General features: G+C 33.8%; 1 long non-coding RNA gene across 2 annotated transcripts in view; it reads left to right on the forward strand.

The window, feature by feature from the left end:
• LOC110267477 overlaps positions 1,184–8,741 on the forward strand; it is a 23,231-nt gene continuing 15,673 nt past the window's right edge. Inside the window, exons 1-2 of one of the 2 annotated variants that reach the window (XR_002355188.1) lie at positions 1,184–1,673; positions 2,624–2,735. This is a non-coding gene — a long non-coding RNA (uncharacterized LOC110267477). The remainder of the gene's footprint in view (positions 1,674–2,623; positions 2,736–8,741) is intronic. The other variant, XR_002355187.1, reaches the window with a different exon arrangement.

Below are 8,741 nucleotides of genomic sequence, written 5' to 3' on the forward strand. Positions count from 1 at the left end.
ACACTTCAACACTTATTTAAACCAACGAATGAAACGGTTATATTTTTACTATTATTATTTTGAACAAAATCTTCTCAAATGTTTTATGGTAACCTAACAAATTTGGTTGAATTGGGCCTAACTCATCTGAAATTTCGTAGACCTCCAGTTAAAAACCCACTATAACATGATCCACCACGAGAAGTTTCAATAAATAAATAATGAGTTTAATTTTGATACAAAGGATATTATATATTGTCGTAAAATAACATCTATTCTTTTGGATAACTATTCATGCATCAATATGAAATATAGTTATTTTTATTGACGTAACATTACGTAATTAAATGCATTTATAAAATTATTATTATTATATTTTTTTTACCAAAGATAAAAAGATTCAAACCTGCAACTTCTGAATCAGTATAGAAAAACTATGCCATTTGAGTTATAACTTGTTGACCATTTATAAAATTATTTTACCATGATAGTATATCAAAATTAAATTCGTAGTTTTATCAAAATTCATTACAAATTACACTTGGATTTGTGAACGCTATTTAGACATTATTATAAGTATAAAACTAGTGCAAGACCCGCGCTTCGCGCGGGTCAAATGTCAATCCGTTCAAAAAAATAGTCTTTATCCTTTCCTTGGTAAGATTAATAACAATGGGAAGGTTAATAATAATATTCGTTGATTTAAATATAACAAATGTCACCATTTTATTATCCATTTGTATGTATGTGGTGAATGGAACCCACATGTAGACCTGATGTCTGAAAAATCCTATTAATAATTTTTTATTAAAACATGCAATGTTACTCCTAGGCCCACACACACCAAAACATGCTATTCAAGGATCGGCAAAAAAAAATTGCCATATGCTATTGGTAAACTGCTTCTTTAGTAAAAGTGTGACAAAAAATTGGAATAATTATCAATTGGGCTCTTTTATATATTTAAAACATCATAATTATATATTAATTGAATTCTTTTACCTAAATATGAAAATTGACATCAGAACTTTAACACTTGAATTACTCCAATAATCTAAAATTCTTAAAAAATATTGTGAGCCTTAATATTCTAAAATCTACCTGTTATGACATAAAAAGTGTATATAAATATCAAATTAATGATATACCTATCTAATATTTAGTTTTACGTGCAATACCTAAAGAAAGAAGTCAAACCATTTTCATTATGTTCATTATTACAATACCTACTCCATTAGTGTAATAATAAAACTGACTCTTCTAATTCTGGCAAATAAAATGAACCATCGTATTGTGCATTGAATAAGATTAGGTTCATATGCAAATAAAGCTTCACCAACACCTTTACCATATACCAACATTATTCAACTGGCACTTAAGCGGGTTCACCAACTGTATAAGGTGAAGAAAAAAAGCAACTCAAGTATGTAATTCAAAATTACAACAAACAAAAAAACTGTCTTTGCTGATTACCTTAAGTTATACAAAGTATTCCATTAAACAGTAGCTCTTTAAAGGGAGGTGATTCACCGTGGCAAGAAGCATTGTTCCAAAGATTGACACCTGATGGATGGTGAAGACCTCTGATTCTGCACACCTTGGGATGGTTGATTAGATTCCTCCATGGATATCCCCAAATTCATCTCATGTGAAGTTGTTCCAACTCAAAACAATGCACATCTGTGTATAAAAAGGTAAATGAAAACAATAAACATGTTTGATTAAGTTAAAAGTGTTTGTTAAATCTTATTGCTTTATTTTCCACTAAAACATGAATCTATGTTAATCTGATTTTAGGGATTTCTATATCAAAAGGTGTTAACTTTTCCTTCTCTCAATCTCTAATTTTACCTCTTTAGAGATCTGGGCATCAAAATCGATTGAGTAAGTAAATTTGTCTTTGTGTTCCATTCTATTAAATTATTTGAAATAACCATATGCCATGTTTTGAGTTGCATCTATTTATGGGTAGTAAAAGGGAGAAAGAAAAGATTTTTATAGAATATGGAATCTATTGTGACAATTGATGTATAGATTCTGAATGATTAACTTGCTCATTCCTTTCGTAGCTGTAAACTAAGTTGAAATGAATATCACAAATGACAACCATAACCTTCAGTGTAATGAGAACAGTCCCATTTAGTATGTTAAGCATTGGTTAAATCGGCAATCAATAGGGAGCATAAACTGGCTTTATGTAGGGTTAGACTCTTGAATGATTTTTCTTATGCGACTTGAACTTGGTTTTACCTGTCATAAGTTAACAGTAATAAATTGATAGATAACTCAGATGTAGATAGAGACAAATGAAGAAGCTATGTTTTTTGTTTTTGCAGTTGATTATGCTTTGATTATCAATACAATTTGATTGGATTAAACCTATTGTGATTTTCTTGTTTAAACTTAAACAATGCTGACCTCTTCACATGATAAAATTTATATATATGTGTTATTTGTGGCTGTATGGTAGCATCTTATGCATATACAAATTTGAAATATATTGAGATTCTTTAGTTTTTAGTATTTTTTAATAGGTAAAACCAATATTGAACTTTATTGGAGATATAGGTGTTAAAAATATAATTATTGTCCCTGGTTGGCATTCTTTTGTTTGCTTTGTTGTTACCTCATTTATAAATTCCAGGTTCAATGATTTTTACGGACCTTCATTTGTATTGGTATTTATTAGGACTTAAAGGTTTTGGTGAAGATTCATATTAGCTCCTAATCAGGAGAACTTGTTGTCACATACCAAGGTGAGTTTTTTCAGTTATGAGCAAACACTCTTATGTTTGCAATTAATTCTCCTAGCTCATTTGACACTCATCTATAAATCAACATGATGTCCTGTAGAACAATGTTATTTTCTGCTTATCTGCTGTGTTAGTTTCGTGAAAGACTAATTGGCTAGGATTCATAAGTTTCATATATCATACATTTTTTGAAGAAGTGTACTTATTGGCAACTGATTTAGTAATACCTATCTAGATTAAATAAATTATTTATTGCTTCCAATTAGTATGTGTTGATGTCATAAAATGGAGAAAAAGAAAAAATAGAGCTAGCAGAAAAGGTATTACCTGGATCAAATCGGCTCTGTTGCAAAAACTGTGCAGAATATGAGAATGTAGTTGATACTGCTGCTTAAGTATACTTGTTCATATAACATTCCTAAACACCTCCTTAAAAACAACGTTATCTGTCTTTGTATGATTTTCCTCACCATGACATAAAAGTATCTTAAGCCCTGCCCTCTGTGTCACCCTAGATGCTGCAACATATAGTTGACCATGTGTGAATACAGGTTTTTTAAGTATTACACCAACCTTTGGTAGTGATTGACCTTGACTTTTGTTGATAGTCATCGCATATGATACCATTATAGGAAACTATCTTCGTTGGAACTTGAATGGTATTCGATGATCGGATGGGCTTAGAGTCATCCTGGGAATAAAAACCTTCTGACCTTTGTTCCTTCCAACACTGCTATGTGCTTCTATTATGTGTTTCCCAAGCTTAGTCACAACCAAGCGTGTACCATTGCATAATCCTGTCGCGTGGTCAATATTTCTTAAAAGCATGATAGGAGTTCTGACCTTTAATGTCAACTCATGAATAGGCACTCCTGAACATCTAATTGTATTCAGAAATTCAGGAGTGTGAATGGATGCCAATAGGTCATTATAAGACTCGGTTGGGCATGCCTTGTCTGAGCTGTAGTATGCCTGTGCTTCAGCGGGATTTAAACTCATTATGAATTGGTTTATTTCATCTACTAATTGTAATGTTGGTGCAAGTATTGCTCAGTCTTCAAGTTTTTCATCAATAATGGTTCCATCAAAAAGTTCAGGATAAGTTACCTTACAAATAGCCTCAATAGGGTCATCCCAGTCTTTAACCAAGATGTCGTCTGGTATAACAATCCTTTGGCACATATTTGTTGCAGTTCCGTGACTCCCATCACCAATACCAAATATCCAATCAGAAAACTCTTTTAACTCAAACGACCCTGGGTTGTTATCACCTGTTTTCAATCTCATGTTTTTTGTCAAAGTCAATAGCTTGTAATTATTCCAGATGTATGATGAGTTTATCGTGGCATTAACAATCTCTTGACGTGTCCCTTTAGGGATCACCGGCAGAATTTGTCGGAAATTACCCCCAAAAACAACTGTCTTCCCACCGAATGGCTGATCAAGGCTGTTTGGATTCTTGAATCTTAAAATATCGCGCATTGTCCTATCAAGGGCTTCAATGCAAAATCTATTTACCATAGGAGCCTCATCCCCGATGATAAGCCTTGTCTTTATTAACAGCTTAGCCAATGCACTTCCTTGTCTTATGTTGCATGTTGAGAATTCATCTAGATTCAATGGAATTGCAAAACGTGAGTGTGTTGTCCTACCACCGAGTAATAAAAGAGATGCAATCCCACTCGATGCAACGGTAAGTACAATTTGTGATCTAGATCTTAGTGCAGCTACTAGAGCCTTCCAAACAAATGTTTTGCCAGTCCCACCATAACCATACAAAAAAAAAGACTCCATCCCTCCCACTTTCAATGGCATCTATTACTGCGTTGCACACGACAGTTTGCTCATCGGTTAGTTGTTGCAAATACGTGGTATGGTCTAGAGCTAGCTGTCTTCTGTCATAACGGAGCTCATCGCATATTAACCTGTTCATTCCATCAGCATACAATTGACTATTCAATTGACTTGTATCTGGAATTGGCATTGGAGGGAAATCTCTAAGGCTCTTATTGTATGAGTTGAGAATTCTCTCAATTTCTATAAGCGTCAAGTCCTTCAGTTCATCATTGGTAAGGAACAACTCTGTTGATATGTAGCAAAAATTCAGGTTAATGAATCTTGGTCAATGATATCAATTATGTAACCACATTACAAATAGAAACAATTAATAGTATATTTTATTGTTCATTCTTCCATGATGACAACTTGAAAAATACATTAATCTCAAATAGCAATATAAAAGATTATATTGCTTGCCCCTACACAAAATTTTAGTTCTAATCATTTAACTTTTAATTATATCTTATAACATAGGTAAGTTCACTTACAATTAACCTGGATACTAAAAAACTTCTCATTCTTTGTATTATTTTAATTCTAAACACTAATTGTCTATAATCTGCCAATATGTATCTATAAATCTATCAGTCTAATATGACATTATCAATATAGCATTTTTGTTTGACAAAGTAAATTAATATGTTAGCAATATAGACATATTAAGCCTTCGGAAAGATACAAAAGAAGTTAGACTGAGTTATAACTAAACTGGATTATCAAGAAGGCTCCTCTGTCTATGAAGTATGTCATCGGATAATAGAGTCCATGTCTTCTGCCAAACATGTTCTGATGAATCCATTGAATTTGAAAACAAAAGCGTTGCAAACAACTTCCTCAAGTATGTGCCCGATCCCCAGTGGCTTGCTTCTTCTATTGCCTCGATATATTCTTTGTCATCATCCAGAAGGCCACATGCGTAACAGGCATCCTTGAATGTATCATACAAAATACCATCTATAGTACGTATCTCCTCATAAGAAGTTGGTCCCCTAACAAAATTAAGTAAAAGTCGTAGGTAATAACTGCACCGGATCCTGGAGGTACATAGAAAATCCTTCCGATAACGGAATGTGATTTCCGAGGCAACCACACCCTCTCATTTGGCTTCCATACAAATTTAGTTGGAAGCTTTGCATATGTCAGTGCCCTTGCTTCTGCATAGTGCTTATTTGCTTGAAACCATCCAAGGAACATAGACTCCTTCACCGATGCTTTTCTAACAACATCATCAAGATTTTCGTGGTCTTTGAAGATGACATTCTGTTCGTTAGGTAAGTGGAAACCTAATCGCACAACCGACGAATCTCTTAATGGATATTGAAACCAAAAATCCTCCAGGCTGCTTCACATGGTGATATGTATCTACAATCATAATACATACTCACCTCATCATGTTCATCTAACTCAGCGTCCTCTGTTGCACTTTTATAGAAAGAAGCAGTTACGCGGTCATGGCCTTTGTTCATGTATTTGAATAAATATTTTATTGATCTTGATTGATTGCACCACTCCACATTTATATGGGCTCCGTATCTCATTAGGAGAAGCCTATTATGTGGAACCACATAACGATTATCTAGGTAAACCCCAGACTTGTTGATACTTCTTCCATCTTCCCTGCGCCTATATACTGGATACCCATCATCATCAATAGTTGTGCAATCCACAAATCGCTTAGGGAAGTGACGGATACATTTGCCATTGTCCATGCATGGTGAATCTTTCCACACTAACCCACATGGACCATGCATCATGTGCTTCTCCACAGCTTCAAAGTATTCAGGGTCTAACTCCTTATCTGGAATTTTGTCAGATATGATCTTATCAATATCTTCAGCTGACGGAAACTTGTCATCCTTGTGTAAGAACAATAGTATATGTGCATGTGGTAATCCACGCTTTTGAAACTCGATTGTATATACAACTGTGCCAACAATAGTACATATATCAGCAAACTCATATAAAACTGATGGCATGGGTACTGAATGTTAATACCTATTGATTAAATAAATAATTAATGGAATGCTTTTGATTTTTAAACATGAAATTACCTGCACAAACCCTGCCAAAAATTTTGTTCACTCTGATATCTTTAATCAACAGATCTAGCTTGGCCTTGAATGTCCTGAATACTATGTCGGGTCTATCTTCTGCATTTAGTTCCCTATTCTTAAGGAAGTCTTCAACCTCAGGCCACTTATGATTGCATGTGAATGTAATAAAGAGGTCTGGATATCCCACAACCTTACATATTGCCATTGCATCCTGATAGTTCTGAAACATATATCTTGGACCACCTGTAAATGAGGATGGCAATATAATACGTTTGCCACGCAACGATGGTGTTGTTTCCCCACACAAAACTGCTTTCTTTATACCCTTGTACATTTCACATCTAAGTTTCTTCAAATCAAGCCGTATATAGTTTAATCTGGACGATTCAATCATCGAAAACCCGTCAACCAGGAATTGTTGGAATAATCACCTAGAATATAACAAAGGAAAGCCATCGGCTAACCTTTCTTGTATCCTGAATGCAAAAAATTCTCTCATCAAAACCTCTTGACGTCCTTTACTACCACTTTGCTTACGCTTGTTGAGAGCTATGTCTTCCTTGTAACCATCCTCTCCAAACGGAAATAACAATGGGTATTGTAAACCCAAATAGGCTGGATTTAGTTGATTAATCCTTTGTAATCTTTTGCTTTGTGTCTCAACCACGATGTCCCTATCAGTTTTATTTATGTCAAAGTCTCCTACTATTAATGTAGCAACCTCATCTATTGTGGGCAAGTTGTATCTCCTACCATCCTTACCCCTTTTACCCAAAAGCCTGAGCTTTACTGTAGTATTAGATTCTTTTGCGACAAACTCTCTGACCATGTGAAATGCCTTGACCAGGGCATTGTTCTCATCAAGCATCTGTTTTAATTCTCTGACAACGTCCTCATGTATCTCTTTATGATCTTCACCCCTATGTACCATAACAAAATAAGTACTTTTAATAATATTAGGATCATTCTAGTAGATAACAACCAACATATGTTAGTACACTAAACATCCATACATCTAAAAGCTTACCGAATAGCAGCCATGCGATTTTGAATCTCATTCTGGGTATCAAATACATACAATTGGGCAAATTTAGCAGCAGTTCCCTCTGGTGGAATGAGACTACTCATTAGATGATAATTCTCTCCACATAAGATAAATGTTGGTGGACCTCTTGTCTTACTTATTCCACGGTCTATCTTCGCGCCCATTGAAGTGAACTAGAACATGCTATTATAAGCTCTAATGTTCTCCTTGAAATGTTTGCTCTTAGTGCTATTATTGTACAACAAATCATACAATACTGTAGGAGGCTCTTGTAATTGGGGAAGTTGAACTTGTCCTCCTTTACAACATAATGAGAATTTTGGTTCAGATGTATTATAACTTTTATTTGACCTTTCATCATACCAATATAGAGCATTACAATGCTCACATTCGTACATGGCAGATCCAATGTGCACATACTTTGCATATTCAAGGATTTTAACAAATGTTAATCATATTGTCAGCTCTTGGATACAACTGGGATTAAACATTATTCTATTTTAAAGACACCTATTTTATTCATCCATTCGGTTAACCATTCAATAAAATAACCATCTGTGTTAGGCATTGTTGCTTGCACTAAGATGACGCTACTTTATAATCAGTTGGGCAAAGCAATATAATTTAGTCATAAATTAACTGATTCAATGACTAATAAGTTGTCCTATTTTAATATGAATAACCAATTGTGGGTCTTGCAAATATATCTATCTCGATTTGATGAATTGATAGTATGATAAAGTAGAGATTGTACCAAAGATTAACCATAATATATGTGCCTCGTACCATTGTTTTGCTTGCAAGAGTCTTTGTCCACTTCAATAGATCTTTTTCTTTGTGCCCTTCCCGAACCTGATATACAAAGTACCAATTTTTGCTTTATAATAACTTCATATATTTTGATTACATTATGTACTTGATTGTCAACTTTAGGCATTATTGTATAACAAAATAAAAATATCTATTGTAATATATAAAGGAAGAGCGAAATCTTAAAAAAAATAATATTTATTTAATTATCTATTTATTTTTTATTAAAAAAATATTTTACTTTTGAAATAGATTAACCCT

This window comes from Arachis ipaensis, chromosome B10 (assembly GCF_000816755.2).
Source record: "Arachis ipaensis cultivar K30076 chromosome B10, Araip1.1, whole genome shotgun sequence".
In the NCBI taxonomy this organism is placed as follows: domain Eukaryota; kingdom Viridiplantae; phylum Streptophyta; class Magnoliopsida; order Fabales; family Fabaceae; genus Arachis; species Arachis ipaensis.